At 42.3% G+C, this 12,838-nt stretch overlaps 1 protein-coding gene across 4 annotated transcripts in view; it reads left to right on the forward strand.

Annotated features, from left to right (window-relative positions):
- The window catches only part of LOC124721441, a 253,092-nt gene that overhangs the window by 201,715 nt on the left and 38,539 nt on the right, over positions 1-12,838 (forward strand). For all 4 annotated transcript variants that reach the window (XM_047246420.1, XM_047246419.1, XM_047246421.1 and 1 more), the window contains one exon: positions 7,608-7,702. The gene's annotated coding sequence lies outside the window, so the exon portion shown is untranslated. The remainder of the gene's footprint in view (positions 1-7,607; positions 7,703-12,838) is intronic.

A 12,838-nucleotide genomic window follows, 5' to 3' on the forward strand; every position in this document is an offset into this window, starting at 1 on the left:
TCTAATTTACGTCTATTTAAGTCTATTTTCATGCTGCTTACCGAACGAGATGGGGCAGTGGACTAGCATTCGAGACGACGGCAGTTAAACTCCCCTCCTTGCCCTCCACATTTAGGTTTTCTGTGGTTCCCCTCACTAATTTCAAATAAATGCAAGGATGGTTGTTTCAAAACTGACATAGTAGATTCCTTTCATTGTACTTTCGCTATACGAGGTTGTCCTTCATCGTCTGAACGTGTAACCCAAGTCTTCCTTCATTTTATATTCATGCTACTTGTCCCAAGCTAAACCTATAGCTAAGATAGATTTAATGTGATAACGTTTTCATTTTTGATGACTTAGTCACAAATGATGTAGGACTGAATAAAATTGATTTTTAGGGAATGAACCAAGAAATGTGAAAAGAAAAGAAATTGATAGTTGTGTAGTATCGTCATTTTTACGTAATCGTTTACTTCTGAACAAATATCTCTTACGTATCATGCAACGAAAAATATCAAATTACTTCCACATACTAGTCAACCTAATTTCGGATCTATTCTTCTGCTTCCACACAGCTTCATATTTCAGTTTTCGCTTTGAACTTGTGATAGTAACTTGGCAGATCGCCAGAAGACCAGCAACTACATGAAACTTAAAGTTTTCAAGCATGGTGAAAGACCTATGACGAAGATCACATTCGATTTCAAACATTTCTCGACAAAGAATTTTTCTGATGATTATTGTTGTTGTTGTTGTGGTCTTCAGTCCTGAGACTGGTTTGATGCAGCTCTCCATGCTACTCTATCCTGTGCAAGCTTTTTCATCTCCCAGTACCTACTGCAACCTACATCCTTCTGAATCTGCTTAGTGTATTCATCTCTTGGTCTCCCTCTACGATTTTTACCCTCCACGCTGCCCTCCAATACTAAATTGGTGATCCCTTGATGCCTCAGAACATGTCCTACCAACCGATCCCTTCTTCTGGTCAAGTTGTGCCACAAACTTCTCTTCTCCCCAATCCTATTCAATACTTCCTCATTAGTTATGTGATCTACCCATCTAATCTTCAGCATTCTTCTGTAGCACCACATTTCGAAAGCTTCTATTCTCTTCTTGTCCAAACTATTTATTGTCCATGTTTCACTTCCATACATGGCTACACTCCATACGAATACTTTCAGAAATGACTTCCTGACACTTAAATCAATACTGGATGTTAACAAATTTCTCTTCTTCAGAAACGCTTTCCTTGCCATTGCCAGCCTACATTTTATATCCTCTCTACTTCGACCATCATCAGTTATTTTGCTCCCCAAATAGCAAAACTCCTTTACTACTTTAAGTGCCTCATTTCCTAATCTAATTCCCTCAGCATCACCCGACTTAATTAGACTACATTCCATTATCCTTGTTTTGCTTTTGTTGATGTTCATCTTATATCCTCCTTTCAAGACACTGTCCATTCCATTCAACTGCTCTTCCAAGTCCTTTGCTGTCTCTGACAGAATTACAATGTCATCAGCGAACCTCAAAGTTTTTATTTCTTCTCCATGAATTTTAATACCTACTCCGAATTTTTCTTTTGTTTCCTTTACTGCTTGCTCAATATACAGATTGAACAACATCGGGGACAGGCTACAACCCTGTCTTACTCCCTTCCCAACCAATGCTTCCCTTTCATGTCCCTCGACTCTTATAACTGCCATCTGGTTTCTGTACAAATTGTAAATAGCCTTTCGCTCCCTGTATTTTACCCCTGCCACCTTTAGAATTTGAAAGAGAGTATTCCAGCCAACATTGTCAAAAGCTTTCTCTAAGTCTACAAATGCTAGAAACGTAGGTTTGCCTTTCCTTAATCTTTCTTCTAAGATAAGTCGTAAGGTCAGTATTGCCTCACGTGTTCCAGTGTTTCTACGGAATCCAAACTGATCTTCCCCGAGGTTGGCTTCTACTAGTTTTTCCATTCGTCTGTAAAGAATTCGTGTTAGTATTTTGCAGCTGTGACTTATTAAGCTGATAGTTCGGTAATTTTCACATCTGTCAACACCTGCTTTCTTTGGGATTGGAATTATTATATTCTTCTTGAAGTCTGAGGGTATTTCGCCTGTTTCATACATCTTGCTCACCAGATGGTAGAGTTTTGTCAGGACTGGCTCTCCCACGGCCGTCAGTAGTTCCAATGGAATATTGTCTACTCCGGGGGCCTTGTTTCGACTCAGGTCTTTCAGTGCTCTGTCAAACTCTTCACGCAGTATCATATCTCCCAGTTCATCTTCATCTACATCCTCTTCCATTTCCATAATATTGTCCTCAAGTACATCGCCCTGTATAGACCCTCTATATACTCCTTCCACCTTTCTGCTTTCCCTTCTTTGCTTAGAACTGGGTTTCCATCTGAGCTCTTGATATTCATACAATTCGTTCTCTTATCTCCAAAGGTCTCTTTAATTTTCCTGTAGGCGGTATCTATCTTACCCCTAGTGTGATAGGCCTCTACATCCTTACATTTGTCCTCTAGCCATCCCTGCTTAGCCATTTTGCACTTCCTGTCGATCTCATTTTTGAGACGTTTGTATTCCTTTTTGCCTGTTTCACTTACTGCATTTTTATATTTTCTCCTTTCATCAATTAAATTCAATATTTCTTCTGTTACCCAAGGATTTCTACTAGCCCTCGTCTTTTTACCTACTTGATCCTCTGCTGCCTTCACTACTTCATCCCTCAAAGCTACCCATTCTTCTTCTACTGTATTTATTTCCCCCATTCCTGTCAATTGCTCCCTTATGCTCTCCCTGAATCTCTGTACAACCTCTGGTTCTTTTAGTTTATCCAGGTCCCATCTCCTTAAATTCCCACCTTTTTGCAGTTTCTTCAGTTTTAATCTACAGGTCATAACCAATAGATTGTGGTCAGAGTCCACATCTGCCCCTGGAAATGTCTTACAATTTAAAACCTGGTTCCTAAATCTCTGTCTTACCATTATATAATCTATCTGATACCTTTTAGTATCTCCAGGGTTCTTCCATGTATACAACCTTCTTTCATGATTCTTAAACCAAGTGTTAGTTATGATTATGTTGTGCTCTGTGCAAAATTCTACAAGGCGGCTTCCTCTTTCATTTCTGTCCCCCAATCCATATTCACCTACTATGTTTCCTTCTCTCCCTTTTCCTACACTCGAATTCCAGTCACCCATGACTATTAAATTTCGTCTCCCTTCACAATCTGAATAATTTCATTTATTTCATCATACATTTCTTCAATTTCTTCGTCATCTGCAGAGCTAGTTGGCATATAAACTTGTACTACTGTAGTAGGTGTGGGCTTCGTATCTATCTTGGCCACAATAATGCGTTCACTATGCTGTTTGTAGTAGCTTACCCGCATTCCTATTTTCCTATTCATTATTAAACCTACTCCTGCATTACCCCTATTTGATTTTGTGTTTATAACCCTGTAGTCACCTGACCAGAAGTCTTGTTCCTCCTGCCACCGAACTTCGCTAATTCCCACTATATCTAACTTCAACCTATCCATTTCCCTTTTTAAATTTTCTAACCTACCTGCCCGATTAAGGGATCTGACATTCCACGCTCCGATCCGTAGAACGCCAGTTTTCTTTCTCCTGATAACGACATCCTCTTGAGTAGTCCCCGCCCGGAGATCCGAATGGGGGACTATTTTACCTCCGGAATATTTTACCCAAGAGGACGCCATCATCATGTAATCATACAGTAAAGCTGCATGCCCTCGGGAAAAATTACGGCTGTAGTTTCCCCTTGCTTTCAGCCTCTGATGATTATAGCATACTGTAACTGTTACCTGCCGTATTACAAACGGACGTTTTGAAATACGAAACAATACAGTTCAGTGAAACATTGCTTACCAAATAAATTAACAAGATACAATTATTTTTAACAAACTACTTGTATACTGATCTCTGTCCTCCATAACTGATGGGTTTTGTTTTTAAGCCTTCCTATTAATCTGTAGTGCACCGCAGGCGTCGTCCGATGATTCACAATTTTTGAAGAAAACAGTTTTCGTTACGTGTCGAAATAACATAACACTATATGCCACCGTCAAATCCAATTTTGTTTTGATTTTATAAGACAGATTCAGAAATCTCACAGAAGTTCGAATATTGATGACACGTGGAAACCGAGCGTCAAGGCAGAAATAAATAAATACGCATGAAATGGGTCTTTTATGTCGACTTCGCCGCCGAAGTGGCCGAGCGGTTCTAGGCGCTTCAGTCTGGAACCGTGCGACCGCTACGGTCGCAGGTTCGAATCCTGCCTCGGACATGGATGTGTGTGATGTCCTTAGGTTAGTTAGGTTTAAGTAGTTCTAAGCTGTAGGGGACTGATGACCTCAGATGTTAAGTCCCATAGTGCTCAAAGCCATTTGAACCATTTCGAATCTTGAAGATCGACCAGGAACTACTTTGAAGCCGCATCAAAACTACTAGTTATCTGAATATCTATAAATTTGTGGGTAACTTATGTTCCTAGTACATTGTCAACACAATACTAGGAATTATTCATTTCTCCTTCAGCAACAGTTTTACGTAAGAACATGAGTCATGAATGGAATTTGTCATTTTCTGAGAAACCTGTTGTCAAGTTACTTCTTAGTGCCTCCTAAAGGTGTCGTGTAGAGTTGCGTTTACACCCCTGTTAGTTATGTAACGTAGGCAGCTCACAATCTCAAGGTTGGCTTTGGCACCGGAGTGCTTTATCAAGAACGGCCCTACTATGATACTTATAGAGGTAACGCAGTCGGGAAGACAGTGGGTATGGAGATCAAACTTCTGTTAGGCGTTCTGATTCCGGTTTCCAGCTATGCCCCCAAATAAATTTCTGGCGAATTTCAGGAAATATGTAAAGGTTTTCTAAATTACCGCTACTAGTCACAAACTTTTTTAATTATTGTATTACTTATTAATATTGTATTACTTATTAATATTGTATTACTTATTAATACTGTATTACATATTAATAAGTAATACAATAGTTAACAAAGTTTGTGACTGGTAGCGGTAATTTCAAAAACCTTTACATATTTCTTGAAACAGTCACAGTCGAAAAATACACTCCTGGAAATTGAAATAAGAACACCGTGAATTCATTGTCCCAGGAAGGGGAAACTTTATTGACACATTCCTGGGGTCAGATACATCACATGATCACACTGACAGAACCACAGGCACATAGACACAGGCAACAGAGCATGCACAGTGTCGGCACTAGTACAGTGTATATCCACCTTTCGCAGCAATACAGGCTGCTATTCTCCCATGGAGACGATCGTAGAGATGCTGGATGTAGTCCTGTGGAACGGCTTGCCATGCCATTTCCACCTGGCGCCTCAGTTGGACCAGCGTTCGTGCTGGACGTGCAGACCACGTGAGACGACGCTTCATCCAGTCCCAAACATGCTCAATGGGGGACAGATCCGGAGATCTTGCTGGCCAGGGTAGTTGACTTACACCTTCTAGAGCACGTTGGGTGGCACGGGATACATGCGGACGTGCATTGTCCTATTGGAACAGCAAGTTCCCTTGCCGGTCTAGGAATGGTAGAACGATGGGTTCGATGACGGTTTGGATGTACCGTGCACTATTCAGTGTCCCCTTGACGATCACCAGTGGTGTACGGCCAGTGTAGGGATCGCTCCCCACACCATGATGCCGGGTGTTGGCCCTGTGTGCCTCGGTCGTATGCAGTCCTGATTGTGGCGCTCACCTGCACGGCGCCTAACACGCATACGACCATCATTGGCACCAAGGCAGAAGCGACTCTCATCGCTGAAGACGACACGTCTCCATTCGTCCCTCCATTCATGCCTGTCGCGACACCACTGGAGGCGGGCTGCACGATGTTGGGGCGTGAGCGGAAGACGGCCTAACGGTGTGCGGGACCGTAGCCCAGCTTCATGGAGACGGTTGCGAATGGTCCTCGCCGATACCCCAGGAGCAACAGTGTCCCTAATTTGCTGGGAAGTGGCGGTGCGGTCCCCTACGGCACTGCGTAGGATCCTACGGTCTTGGCGTGCATCCGTGCGTCGCTGCGGTCCGGTCCCAGGTCGACGGGCACGTGCACCTTCCGCCGACCACTGGCGACAACATCGATGTACTGTGGAGACCTCACGCCCCACGTGTTGAGCAATTCGGCGGTACGTCCACCCGGCCTCCCGCATGCCCACTATACGCCCTCGCCCAAAGTCCGTCAACTGCACATACGGTTCACGTCCACGCTGTCGCGGCATGCTACCAGTGTTAAAGACTGCGATGGAGCTCCGTATGCCACGGCAAACTGGCTGACACTGACGGCGGCGGTGTACAAATGCTGCCTGCGCAGCTAGCGCCATTCGACGGCCAACACCGCGGTTCCTGGTGTGTCCGCTGTGCCGTGCGTGTGATAATTGCTTGTACAGCCCTCTCGCAGTGTCCGGAGCAAGTATGGTGGGCCTGACACACCGGTGTCAATGTGTTCTTTTTTCCATTTCCAGGAGTGTAGTCAAAATGGCTTCGAATTTCAGGAAGCCTCCTCCTACATACACCCGAATTCGTTCTCCATCCGTTTGTGATCTACCTCTCCATGTGTAATTACCTCCATGCCATTTCTTCCAAATGCGGACATTGCGCTCTTGTTTTTCTCCTTCCTCTTCAAAAGTTTCAGCATTCAAAACGATAGGAATATTTTTTTCTTCGGCTACAAATTCGCGGTGGTCCCGTGTGCTAGCGAATCTAGTTCATGGCCAAACATTAAATCCTCAGTGACTTACGAATGTTTGGTGATTCCATGGCCACATCACTAACAATTTTCTGGGACCATTTACACGAAAGTGAATACATAATTATCGCGAGTATTCTTACCTTCGCAATCTCTTCTGTTGATGTGCCATTCACTTCACTATCAGAACCTGATTTTCTTTTGGTTATTAACTTTCGTTAGTCCTTACAGTCCTATCGACAAAGAGACCGAGACGGAACACATTTAGCTCTTTAGGGTTTGGCGAAGGAGTCAGTCACAATGGTATTATTGATGGAACCACCATGTCATTAGCCTATAGTTGTTCAGTGAAACCGCAAAAAACTGAAGGATGGTCGGCCCGATAAATGAATCCAGTTTCTCCCAGCCCACGAAGCCAGTCGTTCACCGTATCGTCTCATCACACGATTCAATATCTACATTGGAATAAATGAATCATATTATAGATAATAACGAAATAACGAACAAAAACAATCTTTCCAATTTACTCAGATGTGTTGAGCAGTTTGTGAGCTGTTCTATCGAACAGTTTTGATTCACATTCAGCTACAGTATGAAAATGATTCTTCGGTACTAAGCTCACGAGAAAAAATACTAGAAAATTGCTTCTTTCCAGGTACTGAAAATATTCGTAAGACAACAAGTTTCCTGATTTATATTTTAGTTTCTCCATATTTCATGTCTTTTCTCCAAGCTACTAGTTCACAGGTTGCTACATCACCCAGTTTGATATCGTTACGGCTCTCATAGTTAAACTAATATAACCTTCCTATTTTAGCATATGAAAATGTATCTTCTCATGCTGTTATTTGCTCTAAGGTAATACGTGTTTCCTGTACTTTGTTTCAGCTGCTGATATACTCATTACTTGCATATGCGAGAGAACGAAAAGTGAGATCTGGAACATCAGCACCGTTTTGGTGTGCCGTATTTGATTGTGAGAGGTAAGTTGAATATATATGTTTATACTAGGCAAATTTTTACGGCCGATGCTTGATTCCTTGGTGACATATGGATTTGGGAACAGGGTCACGGGCTTAGGCATAATATTCTGCGTAATATTTTGTCTTTAACTGCAGAAGACTCGTTGGAGGCTGCGGAGATAGCTGTTCAAATTTCTCAACGCTAACTGCTTCGAAACACAGTTAGCCCTACTTTAAACATTTTGTTGCTAGAGATAGCCGTACGAATAAATAATTCAGTTTTTATCAGGTTATCTATGAGATAAGTGGTCGAGCTAATCATACAGAGAGATAGTAAACATAGATAACATGAGCGGCCTGCTCCAAAGACTCTGACAATGTCAGCAGTAGAGAAACGTTGGGCAGGAAGCTAAGCTCGTGACTACGTGCTCCCAAGTTCAGAAACCAAATATATTTGTTAGCTGCTCTGGTAGTAGAACGTTACACTGAAAGATGTATGAAACCGGCTACCATAATATAAATGAAAAAAGATATGTTTATGAATTCCTACAGAGAGTTTCTAAGATTTCTGAGAATTTTGTGAGGTTCTTTGCTAATTTGCGAAGACGTATCAGACTGGATGAAAGTTATATTGTTAGATATTATGGAACCTAGCTTGCTGTCCACACTTCGTATCAGTTTTTAAGTGTTCGTAAACCTCTATCTAGGTGAACATTTGGCTGTTTTGTACTTTTGTGTATCTATCGACGACGACGACTTGAATTAGACTTTAAACCTTAATCTTTCTTCCTACTTATCATCTAAGTTACACATTTTTACCAACTGGTCCACGAACGGGAACTTCTAGTCATTTACACACTTCATACATATAATACGACTATCCATCTCTAGGAGCAATGATAACTTTCTTATACCACTGATTGCGCATACGTCGACGAGACTAACAATCCACTTACAGCAAATAAATTCTGAGCTTTGTAAGATACTAATACGAAGCCTCACGAAGCAGACGACTACGAATTTCAGCAAGACCCGTATACTCCAGAACGCAACAATAATTTTCACGACTTCGTCACTGTTTAAAGCTATTACTTAATTCTGATACTGAGCTATACTGCTTAATACAACAGTCTCCTTTGGTTTTACAGATATTTCCATAGTATAGATTTAAATTTAAATCTTGTTTTTCACTTTAGATGACGCAGGAACTAAATTTTTTTGACCAGATTAACAGATTTTTACTGCTACAAAATCCTCATCTCTGGAAACTCTACAGAAAAAGATTATGTAAAACACTAGAAATGGTTAATCGTTGAAACTTGACTGGTTGTTACGCGTGTAATGCATTAACGACAGATCGAGCGAGGTGGCGTAGTGGTTAGCACACTGGACTCGCATTCGGGAGGACGATCGTTCAAACCCGCGTCCGGACATCCAGATTTAGGTTTTCCGTGATTTCCCTAACTCGCCTCAGGCTAACGTTGGGATGTTACCTTTGAAACGGAGGGGCCGACTTTCTTCCCAATCCTTCCCTAATCCGATGGGACCGATGACCTCGCTATTTGGTCCCCTCACCCCCCCCCCCCCCCCAGCCAACCAACCATTAACGACGTAGAATCGTAGTCAAGTTAGCTTGACGCCTGCACACTAACAGCTCAGTTTACGATCATCACTGGGAGTACGAAATGAAACAACAGTTTCACTCACGGCTAATGTACTACTGCTTGTTTCCGTGCGCAAATTTTCGATTCCACATAGCGTTGTTGCTTCTCATTGATTTTGCCCGAGAGGGAATTGGATCCTGATCTTTCCACATTTCACCACTTGGCTCAGCCTTCAGTGCGAGGCACATGTGCATGTCCTTCCATATTCCATAAACCAGAGATCGCTGTGTGGCATACATACTGCCTTCCTTACTGTCCTATTTAATGTTGCTCCATATTATAATCAAATACCAGTTTCTTTTATTTTACCATGGTGAAGAAAGCTATGTGGTATGTAGGTGTCCAGGGATGCTTTCTTCAAATCATAAAACGGGCGAGGCGGTGCAGTGGAACCACGGTCGTAAGGATTGGCAGCTCCACCAATGCACTGCGCTTTTATGCGTTATGTGTGCGATACTGCCAACATCTGTATTTTACATATCGCTATCCATAACTTGGGTCACCTCAGTGTAAAGGATAGTTTTAAATATGCTTAAAGTATCTTCTAAAGATATATTACGTTTTGAAAGTAAAATCGATTGTGCCTCTCTTGTGCATACGATGAGTTACACTATGTGATCAAAGGTATCCGGACACCTAACTGAAAATGACTTAAAAGTTCGTGGCGCCCTCCATCGGTAATGCTGGAATTCAATATGGTGTTGGTCCACACTTAGCCTTGATGACAGCTTTCACTCTCTCAGGCATACGTTCAGTCAGGTGCTGGAAGCTTTCTTGGGGAATGGCAGCCCATTCTTCACGGAGTGCTGCACCGATGTCGGTCGGTGAGGCCTGGCGCGAAGTCAGCGTTCCAAAATATCCCAAAGGTGTTCTATAGGATTCAGGTCAGGACTCTGTGCAGGCCAGTCCACTACAGGGATGTTATTGTTGTGTAACCACTCCGCTACGGGCCGTGCATTAAGAACAGGTACCCGATCGTGTTGAAAGATGCAATAGCCATCCCCGAATTGCTCTTCAACAGTGGGAAGCAAGAAGGTGCTTAAAACACAATGTTGGCCTGTGCTGTGATAGTGCCGCCGCAAAACATCAAGGGTTGCAAGCCCCGTCCATGAAAAACACGACCACACCATAACACCATCGCCTCCGAATTTTACTGTTGGAACTACACACGCTGGCATTCGCCATACCCACACCCTGCCATCGTATCGCCACATTGTGTGCCGTGATTCGTCACTCCACACAACGTTTTCCAGATGTTTACGCTCCTTACAATAAGTGAAGTGTCGTTTGGCATTTACTGGCGTGACGTGTGGCCTACGAGCAGCCGCTCGACCATGAAATCCAAGTTTTCTCACCTCCCGCCTAACTGTTATAGTACTTGCAGTGGGTCCTGATGCAATTTGGAATTCCTGCGTGATGGTCTTAGTAGATGTCTGCCTATTACACATTACGACCCTCTTCACCGAGCGAGGTGGCGCAGTGGTTAGAGACTGGACTCGCATTCGGGAGGACGACGGTTCAATCCCGCGTCTGGCCATCCTGATTTAGGTTTTCCGTGATTTCCCTAAATCGCTCCAGGCAAATGCCGGGATGGTTCCTTTGAAAGGGCACGGCCGACTTCCTTCCCCAACCTTCCCTAATCCGATGAGACCGATGACCTCGCTGTCTGGTCTCCTTCCCCAAACAACCCAACGAACCTCTTCAACTGTCGGCGGTCTCTCAGTCAACAGACGAGGTCAGCCTGTACGCTTTTGTAGTGTACGTGTCCCTTCACGTTTCCACTTCACTATAATATCGGAAACAGTGGACCTAGAGATGTTTGGGAGTGAGGAAATCTCGCATACAGACGTATGACACAAGTGACACCCAATCACCTGACCACGTTCCAAGTCGGTGAGTTCCGCGGAGCGCTCCATTGTGCTCTCTCACGATGTCTAATGACTACTGAGGTCGCTGATATGGAGTATCTGGCAGTAAGTGGCAGCACAATGCACCTAATCTGAGAAACGTATGGTGTTGGGGTGTCCGGATACTTTTGATCACATAGTGTACGTTCATCCATCTCGGAAAATGCTATCCTAGATATGTTCACATTATAGAAGCTACATACATGACGTTGGAGTAGAGTGATCTCCCGGATGACAGAAACTAACTGATGCAATTTGTAGATTTCGTCAGTTAACTGTCGCGCATACCCATAACCGATGGCAGCGACACATTTGAGAAATCATCCGTCGCTTGCCAGAAACGTTGCATCATTTTGTGCTAAATTTACGTGTACGCAAGTGCGAAAGTGATCCGTCGCAGCTGTTCTAATTTTCGTTCTACAGTGATAACATACAAACATTAACCCAAAAGTAAAGGAAAATATTTTGAAGTTACAGGTGTTGCGTACAGTGAGTTAAGAGTATTCCGTGTGCGCCGATCATCACGTGACAAAATAAATACTTTCCTCAAAATAATGTCCAGTCCACTAGAAAAAAGAAAGATTGTGTTACATATGATGTTTTTAATACTGATGTGAAAAGAGAGAGACAAAGAAAACAGAAATTTGAGGAGCTGCTAATATAGTACTAGGAAGCTGTAATGAAACCTAAAAGAGTAACTTTGGAAACTGAGTCAGTTATTGATAATATTATCACTAATATAGATAGCAGTGCATATACAACAAAGGTTCAACTTTCTGATCATGTTGGGTGGCTGTGAGAAGTATATGGAAATCTAAACTCACAAACAAAAGATAAACATGTAGAAAGAGATATTAGGCTTTTAAACCAATAAAATATCGATATATTTAAAGTAATGTGAAAAAATCAGTGGGCAGACACTCTTCAGGCTCAGATAACTGATGGAAATTACGATGTTTTTCAAGAAACCTTAACATATTACTTCAATATAGCATTTCGAAACGCCAAGAGGAAAAGAAAAATTATCCAAAACAAGCAGTGGATCTCGAAGGAAATAATAGAACTGAAGGCTACCTTAAGAGCAATGACACAGAGGGAAAATACTGAAACCTGCGAACAGCACCAAAAGTAGTACAAATAGTTGATAAGACAAGAAAAACCCAAATCAATTAATGAGATTATTTCAAAATCAACAAAAAATGAAAACAAATTGAATAGAAACCATGAAAATGAATAATACAATCATTACAGATGAAACAGAAATTACCGATGCCTTGAATAATGGCTACACAGATACAGCAGAAAACCTCAGACGAGTGTAATAACCAAGGAAGTCACCAGATCACAGTGAAAGATAAGCCAAGCTACTCAGTGTTCCTGAAACCAGTATCTAAAGAGGAAGTGACAAAGGTTATAAAAATGTTTAAGACAAAAAAGCCTGATGGACATGATGAAGTGTCGAATTACCTAATCAAGCAGGCGATAGCAGAAATAATCACACCACTATTGGATATTCTCAACTGCTCATTCTAATTTGGAGTGTTTCCTGATCAACTTAAATTAATTAAAGGCGTACTTGTATACAA

Source organism: Schistocerca piceifrons, chromosome X, assembly GCF_021461385.2.
Source record: "Schistocerca piceifrons isolate TAMUIC-IGC-003096 chromosome X, iqSchPice1.1, whole genome shotgun sequence".
Classification (NCBI taxonomy): domain Eukaryota; kingdom Metazoa; phylum Arthropoda; class Insecta; order Orthoptera; family Acrididae; genus Schistocerca; species Schistocerca piceifrons.